The sequence below is a fragment of the Scylla paramamosain genome, chromosome 28, assembly GCF_035594125.1.
Source record: "Scylla paramamosain isolate STU-SP2022 chromosome 28, ASM3559412v1, whole genome shotgun sequence".
Classification (NCBI taxonomy): domain Eukaryota; kingdom Metazoa; phylum Arthropoda; class Malacostraca; order Decapoda; family Portunidae; genus Scylla; species Scylla paramamosain.
The window spans coordinates 19,514,751-19,524,750 of NC_087178.1; the positions used below are offsets into that span (position 1 = coordinate 19,514,751).

At 39.0% G+C, this 10,000-nt stretch overlaps 1 long non-coding RNA gene across 2 annotated transcripts in view; it reads right to left on the bottom strand.

Moving 5' to 3' along the window:
- LOC135115059 (uncharacterized) overlaps positions 1-4,515 on the bottom strand; it is a 7,807-nt gene extending 3,292 nt beyond the window's left edge. Inside the window, exons 1-2 of one of the 2 annotated variants that reach the window (XR_010275780.1) lie at positions 4,242-4,515; positions 1,927-2,121 (exon numbers count right to left, since the gene is read on the bottom strand). This is a non-coding gene — a long non-coding RNA (uncharacterized LOC135115059). The remainder of the gene's footprint in view (positions 1-1,926; positions 2,122-4,241) is intronic. The other variant, XR_010275781.1, reaches the window with a different exon arrangement.
- Between the last annotated feature and the right edge of the window lie 5,485 nt (positions 4,516-10,000).

Genomic DNA, 10,000 nt, shown 5'->3' on the forward strand with positions numbered 1-10,000 from the left:
CACACTAAGTCTGGTATATGATCAGGAATGTGGTGACCTCATCACTGGCTAATTTGTGGCGACTTTCACTCACAGTGCAGTGATGCAACTAACTTACGTGGTTAACCTTATAGCCAACTCTGGGACACAGAAAACATGTCTGTGCGAGTCATAAAACACGCCAAGTAAAGTGGGTGGTAGAGATGTTAACCCTGTTCTGAGTAGACTTGTGCTGAGGATAACAGTGTGCGTGGTGCAATTTGTACATAAATGCGTGTGGGATAAAGCTAACTTGAATGTTACGCAGATCTGAAAGAGCTTTGGTTAATATAAAGCAAAATGAAACGCGACTAAACGAAAACGTGCAAAAGGTAATGGTAATGCTGCGAAGAGGTGAATGAGGCAAATCTCTTGCTGATGTTGTTTGAAATAGTAATAGGCAAATTAATCAATCCATTAGTGCGTTTGGGCTTCGAGAGAAAAGTAAGGAGAGGAAATAAAACTGCTGGACACTGTTGTTGTTGTTATTGTTGTTGTTAATATCATCATCATCATCATCATCATCATCATCATCATCAAGCCGAGGACTAAAAAAAAATGAAAAAAAAAAGAATATATATATATATATATATATATATATATATATATATATATATATATATATATATATATATATATATATATATATATATATATATAATTTACGAAATAAAACCTATTTTTAAAGAGTGTTAAAGACGATTTTCTGAAATAAAACCTGATCATCACGTAGCAATCAGTTATGTCAATAAACAATGATTCATGACACTGCATTAGTTCAGTGGCTGTTTTTTTCATGTATGACGGGTTGTGGTCGAGGAAAAAAGTGCCATTCTTTTATGAAAACAGTGCGAAAGCAAGTCCTACATTACGATGTGAAGTTTCTTGCGACCTCCCTCTCCAGAGAGGCGGGAGAAAATACAGAGGCTGCCAGGGAATTTCAGTTTAGCAATAAAAAATAAAGGTTGAGAATAGTGGTTAACATATAGAACACAAAACAATAAAACATGATATACCTCAAACTAAAATGCAGAAGCTTATCCGTACATTAGAGCAAGTTCTTCAGGTCATACTTTTATTATCCTCTTTTGTTAAGCTGATGATGCAACCATAAATGTCTGTATCTGGGATTTGTTCTGTTGAAGAGATAGGGGCTGGCCGCTTTGTCCTGTCGTGGAATCTTCGTGGCTGATGGTGATTACTGGTAATGGTAATGGGAATGATTGGCTGATGAGATTATGATGTAAAATGGATAAAGGAGAAGGCACAGGAGGAAAAGGAAATGTGTAAGAGGGAAAAGAAGAGGGATTGTCGAAAAAATGGGATCGTATTCTCAAACATTTTGGTGTTTTATTTCGGTTTCTTTTGACTATTGTTTTCATAGTAAAGATCAATGGAATTTTCCGAGGTGCCTTTATAATTCCAGTGATAGTTTAACAAGAATTCTTCATTACTAATGGGAAAAAAAGCATCGTGAATTTTCAACATTTCATCTCTGTGGCCCATGAAAATCGTCCTAATTATCGAGAAACCCAAAGTTTTCAAAATACGGATCAGGAATATTAGGAAGAATGAGATGTTTTCTTTTTAGCAACAGGAGGTAATGCAGACAAAGCGCCTGCATCACTGAAACGTGAATTCATGAACAGAAGAACGTGTATCAAGCAAGGCAATCCCTCATTACGCAACACTTGGCGGGATTATCACAAGTGGACGGGCCAGGATTTCATAGATTGGATGGAGTTACACAGGGACAATATTGCTTCATTTTCGAATTAATTAGTAGGATGCACCTTTCCAAATTAATTAAGTGAATGTACCTTGAACAGAGAGAGAGAGAGAGAGAGAGAGAGAGAGAGAGAGAGAGAGAGAGAGAGAGAGAGAGAGAGAGAGAGAGATTCACCTTACCGTCATGAAAAAACCGAAACGCATTTTTTTCTTCGCCAGGTGGTCAGGTGGTGAGTGCACCGTGCCCTTCTGTTTCTGTGTGGTGTTTCGTTGGCAGCTTTGTCTGTGATCTCTTCCGGCTTCCTTTCAAATGGTCGTATTGAGTGTCCTCCAATTTTTACGGTGTAGGCTTTGTCAGTCTGTACAGGAACTGATCTGGTAGTGAGGGAAAAGTGTTTGGTTAATATTTGAATTGGCACTTGTATTTTTAGAGAGAGAGAGAGAGAGAGAGAGAGAGAGAGAGAGAGAGAGAGAGAGAGAGAGAGAGAGAGAGAGAGAGAGAGAGAGAGAGAGAGTTACGCACTGTATACACAATGATGCTAAGTGTATTCAAATTACACACACACACACACACACACACACACACACACACGCACACACACACAGGTTACTAAAGCTTTTTTCACTGACTATGGTTAGTTACTGTCCCTCTTGAGGAAGGGTATGGAGTGTGTGGTTTGTGTTGTATCTCAGGTTCCCCCTTGGATCAGTCCCTATGAACTCTGAGCTTCTTCCGGAAGGGTGACAGCTTGTGGTCTGAGAGATCAAAACTATCGTGAAGTAAACAGACACCTACTCCGTAGTGCAGTGGAGCACACTCGGCTCACAACAGAGAAGGCACAGAATAGTTCTGAGAGCGGCGAGGCAGATGGGCGAGCCTCTTAAGTGTGTCCTGTTCACCTAGCAGCAAGTAGGAACGGGATGTCAGCCGAGGGGTTGTGATCTCGTTGTCCCGGTGTGTGTGGCGTGTGAGTGGTGTCACTCCTACTTAAAATCAGTCACTATGAGCTGAGCTCTTTCCGGAAGGAAACGGCTGGCTGTGTCGAGACCTTAGATGAGTGAATAACATCACTTCACTCCTGGCCCGCTGTACAATCTCCCGAAATGAACTGATCACAAACTAGGTCTATCGTAGCTCTAGAAACCTTTAATTATAACCTTGCCATTATTATTCTCTATTCTTTCACCCGTTACCATTCATGAATACACTATTGAAGACTGTGCTCAAATTGTGCAATGAAGCACTGAATCCTACTTTAGTTATTTATTTAATTATTTTTTTTAGACATTATCGCTCATTTTATACATAATTGAAAACTACTAAGGTGTAATGAAATAATGTACGTTAACTTAAAAAAAAAATCATTAACCAATATACAATCGAAAATTCCACCGTGCTTATGAATGAAATAATGAACGTTAATATTAGAGGCCGTCGTTAATCAGTATGCGATAAAAGCTCTACCACTCACATGAATGAAATAATGAACGTTAACTTCTGACATAATCATTAGTGGGTAACTGTACTTTAGATTGTGAATGAAATATTAAACTTGGTCCCGTATTTTCGAACGCTTTGGCTCCTCGTCATGACCATTTTCACAAGTCACAGAGATGACGAATCGGAATCTTATTAGTGTTTTTCTTATTGATGATGATGCAGTCTTCTTATTAAACTAACACTAGAATTAGGAAAACACCCTTGAAAATTCTCGTAACACACACTAGGGCCTGTTAAAAGTACGGCCAAGATAAATCACCCAAGCGTTTCAGAATATGGACCTTAATTAAGAAATTCCTCTCACATGGCCAGTTCTTGACATTGGATAATTATTTACTAACATTCCTTTGAGTGAAACTATCAATCTGTGAGTTCCTGTTTGGTGCTCCTTACACGTAGTTTGGAAAATACAGTGATGCTCAAAAGCTATAAAAAAAAAAATGGGGAATTCTGAACCCAGTGTTGCCATTGTTGTCACTGCTATCATTATCATCTTCATAATTGTCAATACTGTTTTCATTATCAGAGGGAATCATCTTCATTATTACCGTCATCATTGTTATTATTGTCATCATCATCATTTTGCATCGTCTTGCTAGTCTTCTCATCGTTATTAAAGTTATCATCATTGTCATCATCGTCATTGTTGTTGTTATCATCATCGTCATCGTTTGTCATCATTATTGTCATCGTCCTCGTGGCCTTCATCGTCGCCAGTGCTCCTCGCTTCCTCCCTGGAATGGGGGGAAGACAGTGGCATGTTTCCTTGTGGAATCTTAATAAGGTGGTGCTCGTGAAGCGTGAAGATAACGACACACACACACACACACACACACACACACACACACACACACACACACACACACACACACACACACACAAGCGTTTTATGATGTAATGCTAAACGTGCTCATGTCACAAATAGTAAAAAAAAAAATAAATAAATAAATAAAAACAAGTATTGGAACAACAACAACAGCAAAGGCACACTCACTAGATTAACACTTTCTTGACCTGGATGTAAAGGTGAAGATGGATACTGCACTGTGAATCTGACCCGATCAAGTTTTAATCACAAATTGCAATGGGGCACTCGCGAGTGTTTTTCCAGTTTTATTATCAGTACGTAAATAACACAAACACATAAGGAATGTGGTAAAAAGAGAAATAAGAGTACTTCACATTAGCAACAGATTTTTAAGAGCGGATGGAAACACAAGTACAGGGTACGTACACACCCTTCTCTGACCACGTTCAGACTTTGACTGGCGCCGTTACAGGTTGTGGCCTCAGAGGCGGAGGGTGGCGCGAAAGTAAAGGCTGCGGGGACCGGTCTGGCATTCCAGTAGGAATGTGATGGCAGATCACATCTTGCCAGCGAGTATCATAGCATACTTGGCACTCTCAGTCTGATGTCTACTTGAACCTTATTTCTTTGTTTATTTGTTTATTAATTAATTAATTATTTCATCTGTTTATCTATCTATCCATCTATCTATATTTTTACGTGTGTATACAGTCTAGTGTTCACGCCATCCACATGACGTGTCAAGTAATCTGCTTAAGCTTTTTTCAGTATGGAGTTTTAAAAGATTAGACAGATCTATGGATGGAAATGATGAATGGGTATAGGCAGTATGTTTTATACAGGGACTGCCACGTGTAGGCCTCTTGGTTTCTTCCAGTTTCCACAATGAATTATGTAATTATGCTATGTAATTATGTGATTATGTTATTGTTGTCGCCAGAGCGAGAAATCTGTAGCTCTTTCAGGCGTGGATGGGTTACTGATAGGCGTCTTGAGTAACTGTTCCTGGTTGTTAGTTTCTCAAATGTAGTGACAATCAAAGTTATGACGTAAAATTGATTTTTTTTTTACCTTACTCTATTTTTTACGAGTCATTTTGAATTTAAAGTCATTTACCATTAATCATATAAAACATTCTCAGCATCGGAAAGAATCTTGAATTATAGATGTAGGAATACGTGTGGCGCCCTCCGTGGTGGTGGGCTGAGGAACATGACTAACTTATAGGTAGATAAACTGTGTAAAGAAGGGAAGTATCAAGGTGTGTTATAACTCATGTCTCCCTCAGCTTTCGTAAAAGGAGAAAAAAAACCCTGGGAAACTATTGATATATAGTTGTAAATTATTCCCATACTCGAGACCTTCATTCACACATCAAACTCTCTCGTTTACTTTCGTCTGTACAAAGATTAGATGATTTACTGTGGTGTTACACGATCGCGTCTCCACTTTTTTGACTCGCTTGACACAAACACCCATTAACTGATGCCAAGAAAACTCTCTCTCCTCTTACTCTTTCAGGGCATCGCACATTCGCTCTCACTTCTGAATGATGCACCCACTCACACTCACTCACTCATTCATCCATTCATTCGCTCAAAATACACCCACGCAGTCACTCACGCAATGCGCATTCACTCACTCATGAAATCAAGCACCCACTGGACTGGCATTCATTCAAAATAGACTCTCTCAAAACAAACTCATCTCGTTACTTAACTTTTCCTCCTGCTCAAAGATCACTGAGTAACACACACGGTCGCGCACTCGGGCAATGCATTTTTTTTTTTTTTTCACTAACGCAATGCACTCACACGAAATCTCTCACATGAAATACTCTAATTCGCTCTGACTCACGCAGATAGACACGGGTGACACACACACACACACACACACACACACACACACACACACACACAGTCACGTAATACACACTTTGAGAGAGAGAGAGAGAGAGAGAGAGAGAGAGAGAGAGAGAGAGAGAGAGAGAGAGAGAGAGAGAGAGAGAGAGAGACAAAAATCAGTGTACAAACTTCAAATAACTAATTACAACATGTTCCATGACACGCAGTCTTTCCCAATGAAGTTTTCGCAAGACCAAGGGTTTACTCAGTCCATCTTCTGAGCACGGCAACGCTCGGTAAGTGCTCCCCCCAAGGCCGCGTGTGGTGTTGGGGTCCGGCACTGTTTGATGTTCTGTCATGTGAGTTTGTGAGCCGTTATCGCTACTCAAGCATGTCACCTGTGTCTGCACCTGTAAACGCATTGGCTGCTTGACTTGGTGTTGGAGAAATGCGATATGTTTTCCATCATCAGAAATGATTAGGGTTCGCCTTTTATTATCCCACATCGCTCATTTTAGATAAGATGGTGTAGCTTATTCAAAGTAGCCTTGTAAGGGTAATATATCTGCTGCTATTTGTGTTTTTCTTTGTGATTCCTTGTGTTCCGTTTTATAAGTGTCACCTTGCGTTTATTTACTTTTTTAGGGTTATTTTTTTTTCGCTTTTTCCTCGCAAGAAAAAAAAAAAAAACATAATAAACGAAAACACTTGTCAAAAGCAAGAGGTTTAAAACAACAACAGCAACAACAACATTATTGCTACATAGATGTAGAGCAGTGCTGGAATTCAGTAAAGTTCCTGTATTAAAATCATTATAAACAAGTCTTTTCCTGAGAAAAGTTGTTTTTTTTCTAATTCACAATAAGAAAGTAAAATTTTAAGAGGCATTGTCTTTCTCTCGTGCATTGCCGTGTCAGCGCATGAACTGCGGGTGTATTATTTTTTTAAAGTCACTTACAAACGAGTAATGCACACTCATATACTTTCATACAGTTGTGTCACAGTGAGGCTTCCCCCCCTTCCGTGCGCCTCGCCGGGAGTTGCTAAATCAGGTTAGGTGTCTCCCTCAGGTAATACACGGAACTTAAAAAATGAAATAGTGGAAACAAAGCGTGCGTTAAGATATAATTACAATGTAGTACAAAATGAGTGAAATAAAGCAGCGGAGGCCAACCTTTCCTCACTGTTCACACCGCTTTGCACAATGTGGGAGTGAGGTAACACCCCCACGCTCTCGTCAAGAACAACACAGCGCAACACAAGGAGGTCTTTCCTGCCCTGATTTCGGTGGCGCTCCGCCTCACCCCCGCCCCTCCCCCGCAGCCACAGCCTTGAAACTCACCTGGCGCGGCTGATTCAATCCCGCGCCCGTCACGCTTGGAGGGGGTCACGCAACCTTCGCAGCCTCTTGAGTAACGTTGATGTGGTAACGGTGTGTGTGTGTGTGTGTGTGTGTGTGTGTGTGTGTAGATTATAGGTACAGCGTAGATGAATTTTGTTCGCGAGAGAGAGAGAGAGAGAGAGAGAGAGAGAGAGAGAGAGAGAGAGAGAGAGAGAGAGAGAGAGAGAGAGAGAGAGAGAGAGAGAGAGAGAGAGAGAGAGAGAGCATAAAACACACACACACACACACACACACACACACACACACACACACACACACACACACACACACACACACACTCATAAAAAAAAAAGTAAATATGAACAGTAACAACATCAAGAAGTGAATGGAGGATGATGACGAGACGTAATGAGATGCTTTACCTTCAGTTCCTTTCATTTCTCTTCCTTCGAGCTACTCAGACATATGTTTTCCAATTTGATTCTATAACTTATTTTTTTTATTTATTTGTTTATTTCTTTTTTGCGGGGGTAGGCAAGGGGTGGGGGGTGGTGTTCAGTTCGAAGTAAAGTCAAGTGTTGAATTCTCTTATTTACAGTTTCTTTCATCTGTCAGTATTTCTGCAGTTTTCTTTATTTCATCTTGGTGTGACTGAAGAAATATTGTTAGCATTATAATCAACAATTAGATTATTATTATTATTATTATTATTATTATTATTATTATTATTATTATTATTATTATTATTGTTATTATTATTATTATTATTATTATTATTATTATTATTATTATTATTATTACTATTATTATTATTATTATTATTATTATTATTATTATTATTATTATTATTGTTATTATTATTATTATTATTATTATTATTATTATTATTATTATTATTATTATTATCACTATTATTATTATTATTATTATTATTATTATTATTATTATTATTATTATTATTATTATTATTATTATTATTATGATTATTATTATTATCACTATTATTATCACTATTATTATTATTATTATTATTATTATTATTATTATTATTATTATCATTGAAAGGAAAACATTAATCACAGGAGAAGGAAGAAGAGGAAAATGAGCACCTATAGTATACAATATCTCATACAAATTGGGGAAAGGAAAGCGGGCGGCGCGGTGTGGATGAAGTGGTTAACTGCTGGTAATCCTCACCTAGCACTCACACACACACACACACACACACGCACACACAGAGTCACTTGGTATTGGGTGGGATGGTTTGCTCAGGTCATACAGGCCTCAGGTCAGATGATCCTCAAGACAGATGGGCCTGAGTAACAAATAGATCCCAGGACGTTTGGTACTCAAGACACTTGGTACCCGAAACACTTGGTCCTCAAAAAGACTCTAGACTCAGGCATCTGGACTACAGGCTCCGTAAAGGCAGCATGTGGATCCGCATACAATAATATAATGTTTACCAAACCATCCATCTACTTATTCAGCCACATCCACTCAACAACTCGCCCACTCAGCCACCCACTAATCCTTTTACCCACTTGTCCATCTAATCACTGACTCCCATTGATCCATCCATTCATCAACCCATCCACTCACCCAATTACCATTTACCCACCCACCAACTCATCCACTCATCTATCCACCACCTATCCACACAACCATTCACCCTCTAATTCACCTACCCTGCTAACATAACCCTTCTGGGGAAAATGCTAATGTTATTTCAAGACTATACATTTATTTGTTTATTTTATTTATATGCAGTCTCTTGTAGCATGCATATGTATAAATATCTATAGCAGCATAGATATAGACGGTTGCAATGCGTGGAAGACAGGTTTGTTTAAGACACCCTTCAAAATGCTGTTTTACTGGATAAATCAGAGCCGGAAGAAAACAGCAAATCTTCATTGTAGACTGTTCAATTTTAAGATTTGTTTCACGCGATAAAAAAGATATATTTCTAAGTGTTTCACGGCGCGAATGAACCATCTCAATTTTGGCTGGTAGATGATCCTAAGGTTTAAACGAAACTGTTGCTCCCTTGTCAGCTTAAGTTTCCGTTTCCTCTACTTCTGATGAGGTTTTCATTTACATTCTCCAATTCTTTCTCAGTTTTTTACTTATTTTCTTATCTCTTTGATCTGCTGGGGACACTAAGATACGCCCACCAGTGAGCCGAAGCAGCGCTAAGTGTTGCCTGCTTCTTTGCCTGCTTCTTACGAGTCAGGGTCTCCCATCTCCCAGACACCGCCACCCGACCTCCTGCGCGTGCTTTACAATACCCTGAAGTTTGTAATCTCAATGTCAATCAGGTCCCCAAAATACAGAAGTTTGTCTTCGTGAATATTGAAAAGACCCTGCAGTATGCTCTTTACTTATTCCGTTCCACAACCACACGCAATGCTGATACGTGTTTGTCAGTGTTTTGATTAACTTGCAAGAACTTCTCATCCAATGATTAGGTAATCACGCTAGTTAAGTTGTAGTGGAGAGTGAAACAACATGTGTGTGTGTGTGTGTGTGTGTGTGTGTGTGTGTTCCAAAGCAAAAATGATTATTGGCTTTGGTTTATTGTTTTTTCCCTCGTGCATGCTCATCGCCAATATTAAAACAGCCTGAACTGTCACTTGAACAGAGCGGTGAATTCGATGCAAGAGGAAAAATGTGATTACATGCATATTGCGTACTATTACTGCTTGCAGGAAAATCCTCTGCATTATTATTTTTTTTTTTATTCGAAGCGTACTCTT